We start from the raw sequence: 13,046 nt of genomic DNA on the forward strand, positions 1-13,046 counted from the left end.
CGCCATCTGAATGAACATATAAATATCTACACCGCCATCTGTATTAAGATGGAGATATCTACACCGCTATCTGTATAAACATGGAAATATCTACACCGCTATGTGTATAAACATGGAAATATCTACACCGCTATCTGTATAAACATGGAAATATCTACACCGCTACCTGTATAAACATGGAAATATCAGCACCGCTATCAGTATGAACATGGAAGTATCTACACCGCCATCTGTATGAACATGGAATATCTTCACCGCCATCTGTATGAACATGGAAATATCTGCACCGCCATCTGTATGAACATATAAATATCTACACCGCCATCTGTATTAAGATGGAGATATCTACACCGCTATCTGTATAAACATGGAAATATCTACACCGCTATGTGTATAAAGATGGAAATATCTACACCGCTATATGTATAAACATGGAAATATCTACACTGCTACCTGTATAAACATGGAAATATCAGCACCGCTATCTGTATGAACATGGAAATATCTACACCGCCATTTGTATGAACATGGAAAAATCTTCACCGCCATCTGTATGAACATGGATATATCTACACAGCCATCTGTATGAACATGAAAATATCTTCACCGCCATCTGTATGAACATGGATATGTCTACACAGCCGTCTGGATGAACATGGAAATATCTACACCGCTATCTGTATGAACATGGATGTATCTAAACAGCCATCTGGATGAACATGGAAATATCCACACCGCTATCTGTATGAACATGGAAATACATACACCGCTATCTGTATAAACATGGAAATATATACACCGCTATCTGTATGAACATGGAAATATCTACACCGCTATCTGTACGAACATGGAAATATCTACACCGCTATCTGTATGAACATGGAATTATCTTCACCGCCATCTGTATGAACATGGATATATCTACACAGCCATGTGGATGAACATGGAAATATCCGCACCGCTATCTGTATGAACATGGAAATATCTACACCGCTATCTGTATGAACATGGAAATATCTACACCGCTATCTGTATGAACATGGAAATATCTTCACCGCCATCTGTATGAACATGGATATATCTCCACAGCCATCTGGTTGAACATGGAAATAACTGCACCGCTATGTGTATGAACATGGAAATATCTACACCGCTATCTGTATGAACATGGATATATCTACACAGCCATCTGGATGGACATGGAAATATCTACACCGCTGTCTGTGTAAACATGCATACATCTTCACCGCTATCTGTATAAACATGGAAATATCTACACTGCTATCTTTATGAACATGGAAGTATCTACACCGCTAACTGTTTGAACAGGGAAATATATACACCGCTACCTGCTTGAAAATGGAAATGTCTACACAGCTAACTGCATATACTTGGAAATATCTACACAGCTATCTCTTTACACATGGAAATAACTACACCGCTATCTGTATGAACATGGAAATATCTACACCGCCATCTGTATGAACATGGAAATATCTGCACCGCCATCTGAAAGAACATATAAATATCTACACCGCCATCTGTATTAAGATGGAGATATCTACACCGCTATCTGTATAAACATGGAAATATCTACACCGCTATGTGTAAAAACATGAAAATATCTACACCGCTATCTGTATAAACATGAAAATATCTACACCGCTACCTGTATAAACATGGAAATATCATCACCGCTATCAGTATGAACATGGAGGTATCTACACCGCCATCTGTGTGAACATGGAAATATCTTCACCGCCATCTGTATGAACATGGAAATATCTGCACCGCCATCTGTACTAAGATGGAGATATCTACACCGCTATCTGTATAAACATGGAAATATCTACACCGCTATCTGTATAAACATGGAAATATCTACACCGCTACCTGTATAAACATGGAAATATCAGCACCGCTATCAGTGTGAACATGGAAGTATCTACACCGCCATCTGTATGAACATGGAATATCTTCACCGCCATCTGTATGAACATGGAAATATCTGCACCGCCATCTGTATGAACATATAAATATCTACACCGCCATCTGTATTAAGATGGAGATATCTACACCGCTATCTGTATAAACATGGAAATATCTACACCGCTATGTGTATAAAGATGGAAATATCTACACCGCTATCTGTATAAACATGGAAATATCTACACTGCTACCTGTATAAACATGGAAATATCAGCACCGCTATCTGTATGAACATGGAAATATCTACACCGCCATTTGTATGAACATGGAAAAATCTTCACCGCCATCTGTATGAACATGGATATATCTACACAGCCATCTGTATGAACATGAAAATATCTTCACCGCCGTCTGTATGAACATGGATATGTCTACACAGCCGTCTGGATGAACATGGAAATATCTACACCGCTATCTGTATGAACATGGATGTATCTAAACAGCCATCTGGATGAACATGGAAATATCCACACCGCTATCTGTATGAACATGGAAATACATACACCGCTATCTGTATAAACATGGAAATATATACACCGCTATCTGTATGAACATGGAAATATCTACACCGCTATCTGTACGAACATGGAAATATCTACACCGCTATCTGTATGAACATGGAATTATCTTCACCGCCATCTGTATGAACATGGATATATCTACACAGCCATGTGGATGAACATGGAAATATCTGCACCGCTATCTGTATGAACATGGAAATATCTACACCGCTATCTGTATGAACATGGAAATATCTACACCGCTATCTGTATGAACATGGAAATATCTTCACCGCCATCTGTATGAACATGGATATATCTCCACAGCCATCTGGTTGAACATGGAAATAACTGCACCGCTATGTGTATGAACATGGAAATATCTACACCGCTATCTGTATGAACATGGATATATCTACACAGCCATCTGGATGAACATGGAAATATCTACACCGCTGTCTGTGTAAACATGCATACATCTTCACCGCTATCTGTATAAACATGGAAATATCTACACTGCTATCTTTATGAACATGGAAGTATCTACACCGCTAACTGTTTGAACAGGGAAATATATACACCGCTACCTGCTTGAAAATGGAAATGTGTACACAGCTAACTGCATATACATGGAAATATCTACACAGCTATCTCTTTACACATGGAAATAACTACACCGCTATCTGTATGAACATGGAAATATCTACACCGCCATCTGTATGAACATGGAAATATCTGCACCGCCATCTGAAAGAACATATAAATATCTACACCGCCATCTGTATTAAGACGGAGATATCTACACCGCTATCTGTATAAACATGGAAATATCTACACCGCTATGTGTAAAAACATGAAAATATCTACACCGCTATCTGTATAAACATGAAAATATCTACACCGCTACCTGTATAAACATGGAAATATCATCACCGCTATCAGTATGAACATGGAGGTATCTACACCGCCATCTGTGTGAACATGGAAATATCTTCACCGCCATCTGTATGAACATGGAAATATCTGCACCGCCATCTGTATGAACATATAAATATCTACACCACCATCTGTACTAAGATGGAGATATCTACACCGCTATCTGTATAAACATGGAAATATCTACACCGCTATGTGTATAAACATGGAAATATCTACACCGCTATCTGTGTAAACATGGAAATAACTACACTGCTACCTGTATAAACATGGAAACATCAGCACCGCTATCTGTATGAATATGGATATATCTACACCGCCATCTGTATGAACATGGAAAAATCTTCACCGCCATCTGAATGAACATGGATATATCTACACAGCCATCTGTATCAACATGGAAATATCTTCACCGCCATCTGTATGAACATGGATATGTCTACACAGCCGTCTGGATGAACATGGAAATATCTACACCGCTATCTGTATGAACATGGAAATATCTACACCACTATCTGTGTAAACATGCATACATCTTCACCGCTATCTGTATAAACATGGAAATATCCACACCGCGATCTGTATGAACATGGAAATATCTACACCACCATCTGTATGAACATGGAAATATCTGCACCGCCGTCTGTATGAACATATAAATATCTACACCGCCATCTGTATTAAGAAGGAGATATTTACACCGCTATCTGTATAAACATGGAAATATCTACACCGCTATCTATATGAACATGGAAATATCTACACCGTTACCTGTATAAACACGGACATATGTACACCGCTACCTGTATAAACATGGAAGTATCAGCACCGCTATCGGTATGAACATGGCAATATCTACACGGCTATCTGTATGAACATGGAAATATCTACATCGCTATCTGTATGAACATGGAAATATCTACACCACTATCTGTATGAACATGGAAAGAGCTACACAGCCATCTTTATGAATATGGAAATATCTACACCGCTATCTGTATGAACATGGATATATCTACACAGCCATCTGTATGAACATGGAAATATCTGCACCGCTATCTGTATGAACATGGAAATATCTTCACCGCCATCTGTATGAACATGGATATATCTACACAGCCATCTGGATGGACATGGAAATAACTGCGCCGCTATCTGTATGAACATGGAAATATCTACACTGCTATCTGTATGAACATGGATATATCTACACAGCCATCTGGATGAACATGGAAATATCTACACCGCTATCTGTGTAAACATGCATACATCTTTACCGCTATCTGTATAAACTTGGAAATATCTACACTGCTATCTTTATGAACATGGAAATATCTACACCGCTAACTGTTTGAACAGGGAAATATATACACCGCTACCTGTATAAACATGGAAATACCAGCACCGCTATAAGTATGAACATGGAAGTATCTACACTGCCATCTGTGTGAACATGGAAATATCTTCACCGCCATCTGTATGAACATGGAAATATCTGCAACGCCATCTGTATGAACATATAAATATCTACACCACCATCTGTATTAAGATGGAGATATCTACACCGCTATCTGTATAAACATGGAAATATCTACACCGCTATTTGTATAAACATGGAAATATCTACAGAGCTATCGGTATAAACATGGTAATATCTACACCGCCATCTGTACGAACAAGGAAATATCTACACCGCCATCCGTATGAACTTGGAAATATCGACCCCGCTATCTGTCTGAACATGGAAATATGTACAAAGCTATCTGTATATACATGGAAATATCTACACTGCTATCTTCAGGAACATGGAAATAACCACACCGCTATCTCTATAAATATGGAAATATCTACACCGCCATCCCTATGAACATGGAAAAACTACACCGCCATCTGTATGAACATGGAAATATCTACACCGCTATCTGTATGAACATGGAAATACATACACCGCTATCTGTATGAACATGGAAATATCTTCACCGCCATCTGTATGAACATGGATATATCTACACAGCCATCTGGATGAACATGGAAATATCTGCACCGCTATCTGTAGGAACATGGAAATATCTACACAGCTATCTGTATGAACATGGATATATCTACAGAGCCATCTGGATGAACATGGAAATATCTGCACCGCCATCTGTATGAACATATAAATTTCTACACCGCCATCTGTATTAAGATGGAGATATCTACACGCTATCTGTATAAACATGGAAATATCTACACCGCTATGTGTATAAACATGGAAATATCTACACCGCTATCTTTATAAACATGGAAATATCTACACTGCTACCTGTATAAACATGGAAATATCAGCACCGCTATCTGTATGAACATGGAAATTTCTACACCGCTTCTGTATGAACATGGAAAAATCTTCACCGCCATCTCTATGAACCTGGATATATCTACACAGCCATCTGTATGAACATGGAAATATCTTCACCGCCATCTGTATGAACATGGATATGTCTACACAGCCGTCTGGATGAACATGGAAATATCTACACCGCTATCTGTATGAACATGGAAATATCTACACCGCTATCTGTGTAAACATGCATACATCTTCACCGCTATCTGTATAAACATGGAAATACCCACACCGCTATCTGTTTGAACATGGAAATATCTACACCGCTATCTGTTTGAACATGGAAATATCTACACCGCTATCTGCATGAAAATGGAAATGTCTACACAGCTATCTGAATATACATGGAAATATCTACACAGCTATCTCTTTACACATGGAAATAACTACACCGCTATCTGTATGAACATGGAAATATCTACACCGCCATCTGTATGAACATGGAAATATCTGCACCGCCATCTGAATGAAAATATAAATATCTACACCGCCATCTGTATTAAGATGGAGATATCTACACTGCTATGTGTATAAACATGGAAATATCTACACCGCTATGTGTATAAACATGGAAATATCTACACGGCTATCTGTATAAACATGGAAATATCCACACCGCTACCTGTATAAACATGGAAATATCAGCACCGCTATCAGTATGAACATGGAAGTATCTACACCGCCATCTGTATGAACATGGAAATATCTTCACCGCCATCTGTATGAACATGGAAATATCTGCACCGCCATCTGTATGAACATATAAATATCTACACCGCCATCTGTATTAAGATGGAGATATCTACACCGCTATCTGTATAAACATGGAAATATCTACACCGCTATGTGTATAAACATGGAAATATCTACACCGCTATCTGTGTAAACATGGAAATAACTACACTGCTACCTGTATAAACATGGAAACATCAGCACCGCTATCTGTATGAATATGGATATATCTACACCGCCATCTGTATGAACATGGAAAAATCTTCACCGCCATCTGTATGAACATGGATATATCTACACAGCCATCTGTATCAACATGGAAATATCTTCACCGCCATCTGTATGAACATGGATATGTCTACACAGCCGTCTGGATGAACATGGAAATATCTACACCGCTATCTGTATGAACATGGAAATATCTACACCACTATCTGTGTAAACATGCATACATCTTCACCGCTATCTGTATAAACATGGAAATATCCACACCGCGATCTGTATGAACATGGAAATATCTACACCACCATCTGTATGAACATGGAAATATCTGCACCGCCGTCTGTATGAACATATAAATATCTACACCGCCATCTGTATTAAGATGGAGATATCTACACCGCTATCTGTATAAACATGGAAATATCTACACCGCTATGTGTATAAAGATGGAAATATCTACACCGCTATCTGTATAAACATGGAAATATCTACACTGCTACCTGTATAAACATGGAAATATCAGCACCGCTATCTGTATGAACATGGAAATATCTACACCGCCATTTGTATGAACATGGAAAAATCTTCACCGCCATCTGTATGAACATGGATATATCTACACAGCCATCTGTATGAACATGAAAATATCTTCACCGCCATCTGTATGAACATGGATATGTCTACACAGCCGTCTGGATGAACATGGAAATATCTACACCGCTATCTGTATGAACATGGATGTATCTAAACAGCCATCTGGATGAACATGGAAATATCCACACCGCTATCTGTATGAACATGGAAATACATACACCGCTATCTGTATAATCATGGAAATATATACACCGCTATCTGTATGAACATGGAAATATCTACACCGCTATCTGTACGAACATGGAAATATCTACACCGCTATCTGTATGAACATGGAATTATCTTCACCGCCATCTGTATGAACATGGATATATCTACACAGCCATGTGGATGAACATGGAAATATCTGCACCGCTATCTGTATGAACATGGAAATATCTACACCGCTATCTGTATGAACATGGAAATATCTACACCGCTATCTGTATGAACATGGAAATATCTTCACCGCCATCTGTATGAACATGGATATATCTCCACAGCCATCTGGTTGAACATGGAAATAACTGCACCGCTATGTGTATGAACATGGAAATATCTACACCGCTATCTGTATGAACATGGATATATCTACACAGCCATCTGGATGAACATGGAAATATCTACACCGCTGTCTGTGTAAACATGCATACATCTTCACCGCTATCTGTATAAACATGGAAATATCTACACTGCTATCTTTATGAACATGGAAGTATCTACACCGCTAACTGTTTGAACAGGGAAATATATACACCGCTACCTGCTTGAAAATGGAAATGTGTACACAGCTAACTGCATATACATGGAAATATCTACACAGCTATCTCTTTACACATGGAAATAACTACACCGCTATCTGTATGAACATGGAAATATCTACACCGCCATCTGTATGAACATGGAAATATCTGCACCGCCATCTGAAAGAACATATAAATATCTACACCGCCATCTGTATTAAGACGGAGATATCTACACCGCTATCTGTATAAACATGGAAATATCTACACCGCTATGTGTAAAAACATGAAAATATCTACACCGCTATCTGTATAAACATGAAAATATCTACACCGCTACCTGTATAAACATGGAAATATCATCACCGCTATCAGTATGAACATGGAGGTATCTACACTGCCATCTGTGTGAACATGGAAATATCTTCACCGCCATCTGTATGAACATGGAAATATCTGCACCGCCATCTGTATGAACATATAAATATCTACACCACCATCTGTACTAAGATGGAGATATCTACACCGCTATCTGTATAAACATGGAAATATCTACACCGCTATGTGTATAAACATGGAAATATCTACACCGCTATCTGTGTAAACATGGAAATAACTACACTGCTACCTGTATAAACATGGAAACATCAGCACCGCTATCTGTATGAATATGGATATATCTACACCGCCATCTGTATGAACATGGAAAAATCTTCACCGCCATCTGTATGAACATGGATATATCTACACAGCCATCTGTATCAACATGGAAATATCTTCACCGCCATCTGTATGAACATGGATATGTCTACACAGCCGTCTGGATGAACATGGAAATATCTACACCGCTATCTGTATGAACATGGAAATATCTACACCACTATCTGTGTAAACATGCATACATCTTCACCGCTATCTGTATAAACATGGAAATATCCACACCGCGATCTGTATGAACATGGAAATATCTACACCACCATCTGTATGAACATGGAAATATCTGCACCGCCGTCTGTATGAACATATAAATATCTACACCGCCATCTGTATTAAGAAGGAGATATTTACACCGCTATCTGTATAAACATGGAAATATCTACACCGCTATCTATATGAACATGGAAATATCTACACCGTTACCTGTATAAACACGGACATATGTACACCGCTACCTGTATAAACATGGAAGTATCAGCACCGCTATCGGTATGAACATGGCAATATCTACACGGCTATCTGTATGAACATGGAAATATCTACATCGCTATCTGTATGAACATGGAAATATCTACACCACTATCTGTATGAACATGGAAAGAGCTACACAGCCATCTTTATGAATATGGAAATATCTACACCGCTATCTGTATGAACATGGATATATCTACACAGCCATCTGGATGAACATGGAAATATCTACACCGCTATCTGTATGAACATGGAAATATCTACACCGCTATCTGTATGAACATGGAAATATCTTCACCGCCATGTGTATGAACATGGATATATCTACACAGCCATCTGGATGAACATGGAAATATCTGCACCTCTATCTGTATGAACATGGATATATCTACACCGCTATCTGTATGAACATGGAAATATCTGCACCGCTATCTGTATGAACATGGAAATATCTTCACCGCCATCTGTATGAACATGGATATATCTACACAGCCATCTGGATGGACATGGAAATAACTGCGCCGCTATCTGTATGAACATGGAAATATCTACACTGCTATCTGTATGAACATGGATATATCTACACAGCCATCTGGATGAACATGGAAATATCTACACCGCTATCTGTGTAAACATGCATACATCTTTACCGCTATCTGTATAAACTTGGAAATATCTACACTGCTATCTTTATGAACATGGAAATATCTACACCGCTAACTGTTTGAACAGGGAAATATATACACCGCTACCTGTATAAACATGGAAATATCAGCACCGCTATCAGTATGAACATGGAAGTATCTACACTGCCATCTGTGTGAACATGGAAATATCTTCACCGCCATCTGTATGAACATGGAAATATCTGCAACGCCATCTGTATGAACATATAAATATCTACACCACCATCTGTATTAAGATGGAGATATCTACACCGCTATCTGTATAAACATGGAAATATCTACACCGCTATTTGTATAAACATGGAAATATCTACACAGCTATCGGTATAAACATGGTAATATCTACACCGCCATCTGTACGAACAAGGAAATATCTACACCGCCATCCGTATGAACTTGGAAATATCGACCCAGCTATCTGTCTGAACATGGAAATATGTACAAAGCTATCTGTATATACATGGAAATATCTACACTGCTATCTTCAGGAACATGGAAATAACCACACCGCTATCTCTATAAATATGGAAATATCTACACCGCCATCCCTATGAACATGGAAAAACTACACCGCCATCTGTATGAACATGGAAATATCTACACCGCTATCTGTATGAACATGGAAATACATACACCGCTATCTGTATGAACATGGAAATATCTTCACCGCCATCTGTATGAACATGGATATATCTACACAGCCATCTGGATGAACATGGAAATATCTGCACCGCTATCTGTAGGAACATGGAAATATCTACACAGCTATCTGTATGAACATGGATATATCTACAGAGCCATCTGGATGAACATGGAAATATCTGCACCGCCATCTGTATGAACATATAAATTTCTACACCGCCATCTGTATTAAGATGGAGATATCTACACGCTATCTGTATAAACATGGAAATATCTACACCGCTATGTGTATAAACATGGAAATATCTACACCGCTATCTTTATAAACATGGAAATATCTACACTGCTACCTGTATAAACATGGAAATATCAGCACCGCTATCTGTATGAACATGGAAATTTCTACACCGCTTCTGTATGAACATGGAAAAATCTTCACCGCCATCTCTATGAACCTGGATATATCTACACAGCCATCTGTATGAACATGGAAATATCTTCACCGCCATCTGTATGAACATGGATATGTCTACACAGCCGTCTGGATGAACATGGAAATATCTACACCGCTATCTGTATGAACATGGAAATATCTACACCGCTATCTGTGTAAACATGCATACATCTTCACCGCTATCTGTATAAACATGGAAATACCCACACCGCTATCTGTTTGAACATGGAAATATCTACACCGCTATCTGTTTGAACATGGAAATATCTACACCGCTATCTGCATGAAAATGGAAATGTCTACACAGCTATCTGAATATACATGGAAATATCTACACAGCTATCTCTTTACACATGGAAATAACTACACCGCTATCTGTATGAACATGGAAATATCTACACCGCCATCTGTATGAACATGGAAATATCTGCACCGCCATCTGAATGAAAATATAAATATCTACACCGCCATCTGTATTAAGATGGAGATATCTACACTGCTATGTGTATAAACATGGAAATATCTACACCGCTATGTGTATAAACATGGAAATATCTACACGGCTATCTGTATAAACATGGAAATATCCACACCGCTACCTGTATAAACATGGAAATATCAGCACCGCTATCAGTATGAACATGGAAGTATCTACACCGCCATCTGTATGAACATGGAAATATCTTCACCGCCATCTGTATGAACATGGAAATATCTGCACCGCCATCTGTATGAACATATAAATATCTACACCGCCATCTGTATTAAGATGGAGATATCTACACCGCTATCTGTATAAACATGGAAATATCTACACCGCTATGTGTATAAACATGGAAATATCTACACCGCTATCTGTGTAAACATGGAAATAACTACACTGCTACCTGTATAAACATGGAAACATCAGCACCGCTATCTGTATGAATATGGATATATCTACACCGCCATCTGTATGAACATGGAAAAATCTTCACCGCCATCTGTATGAACATGGATATATCTACACAGCCATCTGTATCAACATGGAAATATCTTCACCGCCATCTGTATGAATATGGATATGTCTACACAGCCGTCTGGATGAACATGGAAATATCTACACCGCTATCTGTATGAACATGGAAATATCTACACCACTATCTGTGTAAACATGCATACATCTTCACCGCTATCTGTATAAACATGGAAATATCCACACCGCGATCTGTATGAACATGGAAATATCTACACCACCATCTGTATGAACATGGAAATATCTGCACCGCCGTCTGTATGAACATATAAATATCTACAGCGCCATCTGTATTAAGAAGGAGATATTTACACCGCTATCTGTATAAACATGGAAATATCTACACCGCTATCTATATGAACATGGAAATATCTACACCGTTACCTGTATAAACACGGACATATGTACACCGCTACCTGTATAAACATGGAAGTATCAGCACCGCTATCGGTATGAACATGGCAATATCTACACGGCTATCTGTATGAACATGGAAATATCTACATCGCTATCTGTATGAACATGGAAATATCTACACCACTATCTGTATGAACATGGAAATAGCTACACAGCCATCTTTATGAATATGGAAATATCTACACCGCTATCTGTATGAACATGGATATATCTACACAGCCATCTGGATGAACATGGAAATATCTACACCGCTATCTGTATGAACATGGAAATATCTACACCGCTATCTGTATGAACATGGAAATATCTTCACCGCCATGTGTATGAACATGGATATATCTACACAGCCATCTGGATGAACATGGAAATATCTGCACCGCTATCTGTATGAACATGGATATATCTACACCGCTATCTGTATGAACATGGAAATATCTGCACCGCTATCTGTATGAACATGGAAATATCTTCACCGCCATCTGTATGAACATGGATATATCTAC

The sequence above is a fragment of the Gorilla gorilla genome, chromosome 19 (genome assembly GCF_029281585.2).
Source record: "Gorilla gorilla gorilla isolate KB3781 chromosome 19, NHGRI_mGorGor1-v2.1_pri, whole genome shotgun sequence".
In the NCBI taxonomy this organism is placed as follows: domain Eukaryota; kingdom Metazoa; phylum Chordata; class Mammalia; order Primates; family Hominidae; genus Gorilla; species Gorilla gorilla.